At 37.7% G+C, this 7,622-nt stretch overlaps 6 non-coding genes across 6 annotated transcripts; 2 read left to right on the forward strand and 4 right to left on the reverse strand.

Annotated features, from left to right (window-relative positions):
• Positions 1-915: 915 nt before the first annotated feature.
• On the reverse strand, positions 916-989 carry TRNAD-GUC (transfer RNA aspartic acid (anticodon GUC)). Its single transcript has one exon. It is a non-coding gene; the product is annotated as a tRNA-Asp (tRNA).
• Positions 990-1,347: 358 nt separating this feature from the next.
• TRNAY-GUA (transfer RNA tyrosine (anticodon GUA)) lies at positions 1,348-1,429 on the reverse strand. Its single transcript has one exon. It is a non-coding gene; the product is annotated as a tRNA-Tyr (tRNA).
• A 507-nt stretch (positions 1,430-1,936) lies between these two features.
• TRNAT-GGU (transfer RNA threonine (anticodon GGU)) lies at positions 1,937-2,008 on the reverse strand. Its single transcript has one exon. It is a non-coding gene; the product is annotated as a tRNA-Thr (tRNA).
• A 1,958-nt stretch (positions 2,009-3,966) lies between these two features.
• Positions 3,967-4,040, forward strand: TRNAM-CAU (transfer RNA methionine (anticodon CAU)). The gene has a single exon. It is a non-coding gene; the product is annotated as a tRNA-Met (tRNA).
• A 452-nt stretch (positions 4,041-4,492) lies between these two features.
• On the reverse strand, positions 4,493-4,563 carry TRNAG-GCC (transfer RNA glycine (anticodon GCC)). The gene has a single exon. It is a non-coding gene; the product is annotated as a tRNA-Gly (tRNA).
• Positions 4,564-5,387: 824 nt separating this feature from the next.
• On the forward strand, positions 5,388-5,475 carry TRNAS-UGA (transfer RNA serine (anticodon UGA)). The gene has a single exon. It is a non-coding gene; the product is annotated as a tRNA-Ser (tRNA).
• Positions 5,476-7,622: the final 2,147 nt, after the last annotated feature.

Here is a 7,622-nt window from a genome sequence, read left to right on the forward strand (position 1 = left end):
TTATTTTGGCTGACTGTTTTTACATAAATAATAAGTAAAAAAGAAGTAGGAACTAGAATGAACAGTGCAGTAGCAATAAATGCGAGAATATTGACTTCCATAACCTCTTTATTTTTTATTTTCACAATAACTCGGGATGTAATCCCATGGAGAGGAAAAAGGGGTATCTTGTAAATTCAAGGGTAGGGCTTGCATTCTGATAATACTGAATCAATTCAATATTATGAATATCGGATCTATCAAATCAATTCATGGATGAGAGTTATATTTCACGGATGAGAGTTATATAGTATAACATAGGAAGATCCTCTATCCACACTAAGACCAAAATGGGTTTTTTGATTGGATTAGGAATTCCCTCTTTTTTAATCCTTTTCTACTTTTTCTTTTCTATATCTCTAACCCACGAGCTTTCTTAATCTTATACTTTCTTAATCTTATACAATTTCCCTTCCTTTTTCTTATAGTTATACATACAATTATGTATGTATTATATGACCAACTTTCACTTTCTATGGGTCACATAGACATCCAAATAAGCAGTAGAAGTGAGATGGGGAAAAGAGGTCTGAAATAAAAAGGGAATACGATTTATGTATGGATTCCGGTAAAATACCGGTACTCTATTCCATAAGAGTGGAATAGGAAATTAAGATGAGGATGGTATCATCATAAAGAAAGATAGAGTAATATAATATCCTAAATTCTACTAATCCACATATCGTATGTGTGTCTTTCTTTATCGATTGGGAGTAGTGAAAAAAAAATTCCTATATGCCCTCCCTCCCTCTTTAATGAGAGATGCAAAATAAAAAAGTGAAGTAAGGGTGCCCTGTGGGTATTTGATCTTGCTCCCTGCCCCTTTTTTTCATGGAAAAAGGAAATATCAATTTCTCCATTCATTGAACCCTAGTTCGGGACTGACGGGGCTCGAACCCGCAGCTTCCGCCTTGACAGGGCGGTGCTCTGACCAATTGAACTACAATCCCCGCGGGGTGTATGGCATACCCATTCTTAAATAGAACCATAAGAAGATTCGATTCGTCTTTCGTACTCTAAGAAATAGACGAATCATATACTACATACCCACATATTATATTATACGTGGGTATAGTGAGAGTGACATAACTAGTATGTCGTGATTTTTTATCACTAAAAATGGATAATAATCCAGCCTTCAATAAGAAAAACTCTTTTGTTTGTAAGAAAGGAATGAGAGAGATATGGATTAGAAAAAAAAATTTCCCTTTTTTCTTTATCTTTTATTTCTATAGATCAGACATTTTATTTTATGGAAGAAAAACAAAAGGATTTAGTTCATACTCACGAAGCCCTAGATTTTTGGTTTGGGCCGAGCTGGATTTGAACCAGCGTAGACATTGTCAACGAATTTACAGTCCGTCCCCATTAACCACTCGGGCATCGACCCAGGAAGAATTTATTCTAGGGTTTTTGCTAATCTATGATTAACCTCCTTTCATAATACTCCCTACCCCCAGGGGAAGTCGAATCCCCGCTGCCTCCTTGAAAGAGAGATGTCCTGAACCACTAGACGATAGGGGCATCACTAGACGATAGGGCCATATACAACCGCTCGTGATTATACTATAATCATAGTATGAGCAGTTTTTTGGAATTGTCAATATACTCGAAAAGTATAAATAGATCCAAAGCAAAGAGTTTTTCCAACTTTTCTGTTATGTTTTCATCTAGGATTTTTTTTAGTTGATCGTTATAGATTAATTCTCCGTGCTTCATTTAGTGTTCATACCAAAAATGCATCCATCCCGCACTAAGTCATAAAATTCTCTAAAAATATAGAGAAAGTTTCAAAAACAAAGAAAAAAAGTGAATCAATTTAGTAGAAAAGTACTCTATCAGATTCGAACCAACGACTTACGTCTTAGCACGAGATTACTCTACCACTAATTTAAAAAGCCCTTTATCGGATTTGAACCGATGACTTATGCCTTACCATGGCATTACTCTACCACTGAGTTAAAAGGGCTTTTTATTTAATTCAAAAATTAGCCACTTGGATTTCCCATTATGGGTCTACTGCATAATGTACATATTATATATATAATATATAGAGATAGAGAGAGAGACATTATGTAGAGATTGTATATGTATATATCGATATCTTGAGAGCTCAAAATAAAATTAATAAAAAAAAACATACCCTACATAACATATCCAACTCTTCTTGGTTCAGGGTTTTCCGTTTCCGAAGACTAGTAAAATAGGCGGATTCTGGAACCCCAAGGATTCAACGGTATATGGATATGGAAAATATAAGATTTCCGATCCTAGCGGGAAAAGGCGGGGAACAGATACCCAATAGGATATAGGATCCTTGGGAGGAACTTTTGGTAATGGCCTTGATCCTCTATGCTATTTTTTATGTGTTCTTAGTTCTATTGAACTTTTTGCATTCTTTTAAACAAGAATCTAATAAACTAGAATTGAGTCAGTGGAAAAAAGGAGAGAGAGGAAAGTGTTAAATGGAGAGAGTCGACTAATCAGAGACTTTTAGGATCTTCTTTACATCAGGTAAATCTGTCGGCCCTGTCCGTTTTTTTCTTTAAGTTACGACTCTTTGCTGCTTACTTCTATCAAGCCATAGGGAAAGTCTATGATGAATTTGGAAAACTCATCTCACTCTTACTCTATGGCTCGGACTTAATGGGGGAAGAAAACATCTTCCATAATTTCTTTTTTGTTCAATTCTGGACAAAAAAGAAAAGGAAAAAAGGAATTTATAGGGACAGTGTTACCCCCTATATCCCCTAGTTTATATTGTAGGAATAATAAAACAATTTAGCAGTCTGACACACTTACGTCCTTGCAAAGTAAATAATTATTATTGTAGTCGTAACCGTAGAATAGGATCCTAATCAAAATAAATACATTTGGTTCAGGCGCTATTAGCATGGTAAGAAAAGATTTTTTTTACAGACCAGAGGGGCTATCTAAATCCTAAAGTAAAGGCGAGCGATCGAAGTAGAAGTACCAACGGCTCAGTGTCATGAACCTTCTCCATCTGATTCAATAAGGGGGAATTAGCCTTCTTGTCAAATGGCTATCCTTGACAAAGGGTACCATTTATACCATAATCTACAATGTAGCGGGTATAGTTTAGTGGTAAAAGTGTGATTCGTTCTATTAATAACTGAATTTGAAATGATATACTTAAGGCATCCTTAAGTTTTTTATTTTTATATTCCGATGAAAACTTTAGTTCTTATAAAGGATTAAATCCTTTTCCTCTCAATAGCATATTGAGGAAGAATATACATTCTGGCGATTTGTATCCAAAGACTAATTTAAATTGCATCCAAAATAAAAATAGGATTATGAGTACAGAGTCGCGAAGCATAATTTTGCATTGGATTAAGTATTCCAATTTTGAAAATATGAGTAAAGGATCTATGGATGAAGATACAAAAAAGTTGATTTCCAATCGTAACTAAATCTTCTTAAAATAAGGAATAAGGAAGCCAAATAGCTAAAAAACGATAGTTTTGGTTTACTAGAACCATCCGCATATTGTTTCAGCTCGGTGGAAACCCAATTCTTTTCCTCAGGATCTCTTGAATGAAATTAGGGAACGAAGTAAGTAGATTAGATGAATTTAGATAGAATTTCTATCTCCTACTCTATAAGGATCATCTAGAAAGCGGAGAGCTTTGGTTCCATTCAAATAGAAAAGCTGACATAGATGTTAAGTGGTGAGAATATCCATAAAGGAGCCGAATGAAATCAAAATTTCATGTTCGGTTTTGAATTAGAGACGTTAAAAATAATCAACCAACGTCGACTATAACCCCTAGCCTTCCAAGCTAACGATGCGGGTTCGATTCCCGCTACCCGCTCCATTCTGTATAAAAGGAGTATTCTATTTGTCTAGACATGTTAGAGGCTTGTATTCAAGCCTTTTTTGTCCACCAGTTTCTGGTACTCCAGAGCGGAGTAGAGCAGTTTGGTAGCTCACGAGGCTCATAACCTTGAGGTCACGGGTTCGATTCCCGTCTCCGCACTTAGCAGTCTGTATAAAAGGACTATTCTATTTCTCTAGATATGTATGGTAGAGGGGCGTATCCAACCCTTTTTTATTCATTAGTTCCCGGCCCTAGAGGGCAAAATTGAGCAGTTTGCGAAGTCACTTGCCTTCAAAAAAAGAAGGCGCAAGGCCTCTCCCTACCCTGCAGAAAATAAAAATGAAACGAAAGGGACAGTCTACCTCTCCCTTCCCTTTAAAAAAAGTTTGCCCGTTGTTTGTCTCAGTTAATACCCAATTTTTGGAGCTCTGTTGGCGAGTTCTATTTCTGCCTCTGGAGCGCCCTCTTTTTTTGAGTGGGATGCAAAGGAAGGGTAAGATAGTAAGGGATACGGCACTAGACTAACACCTAATTAATACTTAATTTAATATAAGTAGTTAAACAGTTAACTAGACTAAACTTTTTATCATAGTACTTTGATAAATTAAGCGGGCGAGCGGCGGGAATCGAACCCGTATCTTCTCCTTGGCAAGGAGATATTTTACCATTGAACTACGCTCGCTACGGTATATATTTTATAGCGTATATCCGCCTGGGTCGACCTTCTATGTCTGGGTCGACCGTTTCATTTCATTTTCTATTATATTAGAGTTTTCCTTTTTTTATTATCTGTCAATGAATATTCTAATGGGAATGGAATTTCATAATACTGAAAGAGAAGAGCTAGCAATTCGGAACGCAAATTGCGTTTTAATACGTCTCACTATTCTAATTTTTTAGAAGAAATGGCCTTTATTATTTCTTTTTTATGGGGTTAATAAATATTAACCAAATTTCATTTAAGAAATGAGAGAATTCAGAATAGCTACGAGAAAGACTAGTCCAATCCATAATGATGTACCGGAAAATACAACATTTTTATTATTTGACCAACCATCAGGAGAAGCAAATACAAGGGGTACACTAATTACTAAGACTGAGGAAGTCGCAATTAATGCAAAAACAGCTAATTGGAAAGCAATAGTCATATTTCTAATCCTCCAAGCTACCATCAAATAAAGTTGACTACATATTTGATCCCTCACTTAAACCAAAATTGTAAAAAAATACAAGAAGTAGGAGGGGTTTAATCATGAATCCATTGATTCTTCTCTTTAATTCAAATTTATTACTTAAACCGCTTTTTTATTTGGATATGGGGGTGAGAAGAGATTATTTACTCTTTATTTCACAAGCGGGTATAGCGGATCCTGTATCCGTGTATACAGTATACAGAGATATATCGAAAAGGAACTTGTATCTGATATCTTTCTAGAGGCTAATAAATCTTTTTATTTTTTATATGGCTATGTTCTATTTGTAGGAGTAAAATAAGGATTAGGCTGTGGAGAGATGGCTGAGTGGTTGATAGCTCCGGTCTTGAAAACCGGTATAGTTCTAGGAACTATCGAGGGTTCGAATCCCTCTCTCTCCTTTTGCTTATTGAATACGTTTGTTTCTTTCATTTTTATTTATTTTTTTTTTCTGTCCCTTATCTTTCTTTCATAAAAAGGAATGAATGGCTCGGCTAGATGGAATAACCGAGCCAGAACAGAAAAAAAGTAGAACAGGTATAAATAAGAAAATCTTAGTTAAGAGGGTTCATGTAAAGAACAGGTTCCAAATCACGATCGATTCCCTTTTCAAAACCTGCTGCAGCAGCTCGGGCTCTTCCTGCATGCCATAAATGGCCCACAAAAAAGAAGAATCCTAGAACAAAATGAGAAGTTGATAACCAACTTCTAGGAGAGACATAATTAACTGCATTGATCTCGGTAGCTACGCCACCCACGGAATTTAAAGAGCCTAAAGGAGCGTGGGTCATATATTCTGCTGAGCGTCGTTCTTGCCAAGGTTGTATGTCTTTTTTCAACCTACTCAAGTCCAAACCGTTGGGGCCCCTTAGAGGTTCTAACCATGGAGCACGAAGGTCCCAAAAACGCATAGTTTCCCCTCCAAAGATAACCTCCCCAGTTGGGGAACGCATTAGATATTTACCTAAACCTGTGGGTCCTTGAGCGGATCCCACATTAGCTCCAAGACGCTGGTCTCTAACTAGAAAAGTAAATGCTTGAGCTTGAGAAGCTTCTGGCCCGGTGGGTCCATAAAACTCACTCGGATAAGCTGTATTATTGAACCATACAAAACAACAAGCGATAAAACCAAAGACAGATAAAGCAGCTAAACTATAAGACAAGTAAGCTTCTCCAGACCATACAAATGCACGGCGAGCCCATGCGAAGGGTTTGGTTAAAATATGCCAAATTCCGCCAAATACACAAATAAAACCCAACCATACATGCCCACCAATTATATCTTCTAAATCATCTACACTAACAATCCACCCTTCTCCACCAAAAGGAGATTTTAGTAAATAACCAAATATAACACTGGGACTAAGGGTCAAATTGGTAATTTTTCTTACATCTCCCCCCCCAGGGGCCCAGGTATCATATACACCGCCAAAATAAAGAGCCTTGAGTACTAGAAGAAAAGCACCTAGACCTAACAAAATTAAGTGAATACCCAAAATTGTAGTCATTTTATTTCTATCTTTCCAGACATAACCAAAGAATGGAAAAGATTCCTCAAGAGTCTCGGGTCCCAGAAGCGCGTGATAAATGCCACCGAAGCCTAAGACTGCGGAGGAAATTAGGTGAAGTACGCCAGATACAAAGTACGGAAAAGTATCTAGAACTTCCCCCCCTGGCCCTACTCCCCAACCTAGAGTAGCTAAGTGTGGAAGTAAAATCAACCCTTGTTCATACATGGGCTTTTCTGGTACGAAATGGGCCACTTCAAATAGGTTCATTGCTCCGGCCCAGAATACGATTAATCCGGCATGAGCTACATGAGCTCCAAGCAGTTTACCGGACAAATTGATAAGTCTGGCATTCCCAGCCCACCAAGCAAAGCCGGTGGTTTCTTGGTCACGACCAGCTAAAACGAAAGTTCCATTAAAGAGCGTTTCCACGTGGTAGAACCTCCTCAGGGAATATAAGATTTTCATGAGGCTGATCCTGAGCTGCCATCCACGCACGAATACCCTCGTTTAAAAGAATATTTTTGGTGTAGAAAGTCTCAAATTCAGGATCTTCCGCTGCACGGATTTCCTGGGAAACAAAGTCATAGGCACGTAAGTTCAGAGCCAAGCCAACTACGCCAATAGCACTCATCCATAAACCGGTGACGGGTACAAATAGCATAAAGAAATGTAACCAACGTTTATTGGAAAAAGCAACACCAAAGATTTGGGACCAAAAGCGGTTAGCAGTGACCATTGAATAAGTTTCTTCAGCTTGAGTTGGGTTAAAAGCACGGAAGGTATTTGCACCATCACCGTCCTCAAATAGAGTGTTTTCTACGGTCGCTCCATGAATAGCGCATAGCAGAGCCGCACCTAATACTCCGGCAACTCCCATCATATGAAATGGGTTCAACGTCCAATTATGAAATCCTTGGAAGAAAAGGATGAATCGAAATATCGCTGCTACGCCAAAACTCGGCGCAAAGAACCAACCAGATTGCCCCAGTGGATAAATAAGGAATACAGAAACAAAAACAGCAATTGGACCAGAGAAT

Source organism: Triticum urartu, unplaced genomic scaffold (genome assembly GCF_056163025.1).
Source record: "Triticum urartu cultivar PI428250 unplaced genomic scaffold, HENAU_Tu73 scaffold1805, whole genome shotgun sequence".
NCBI classification, from domain to species: domain Eukaryota; kingdom Viridiplantae; phylum Streptophyta; class Magnoliopsida; order Poales; family Poaceae; genus Triticum; species Triticum urartu.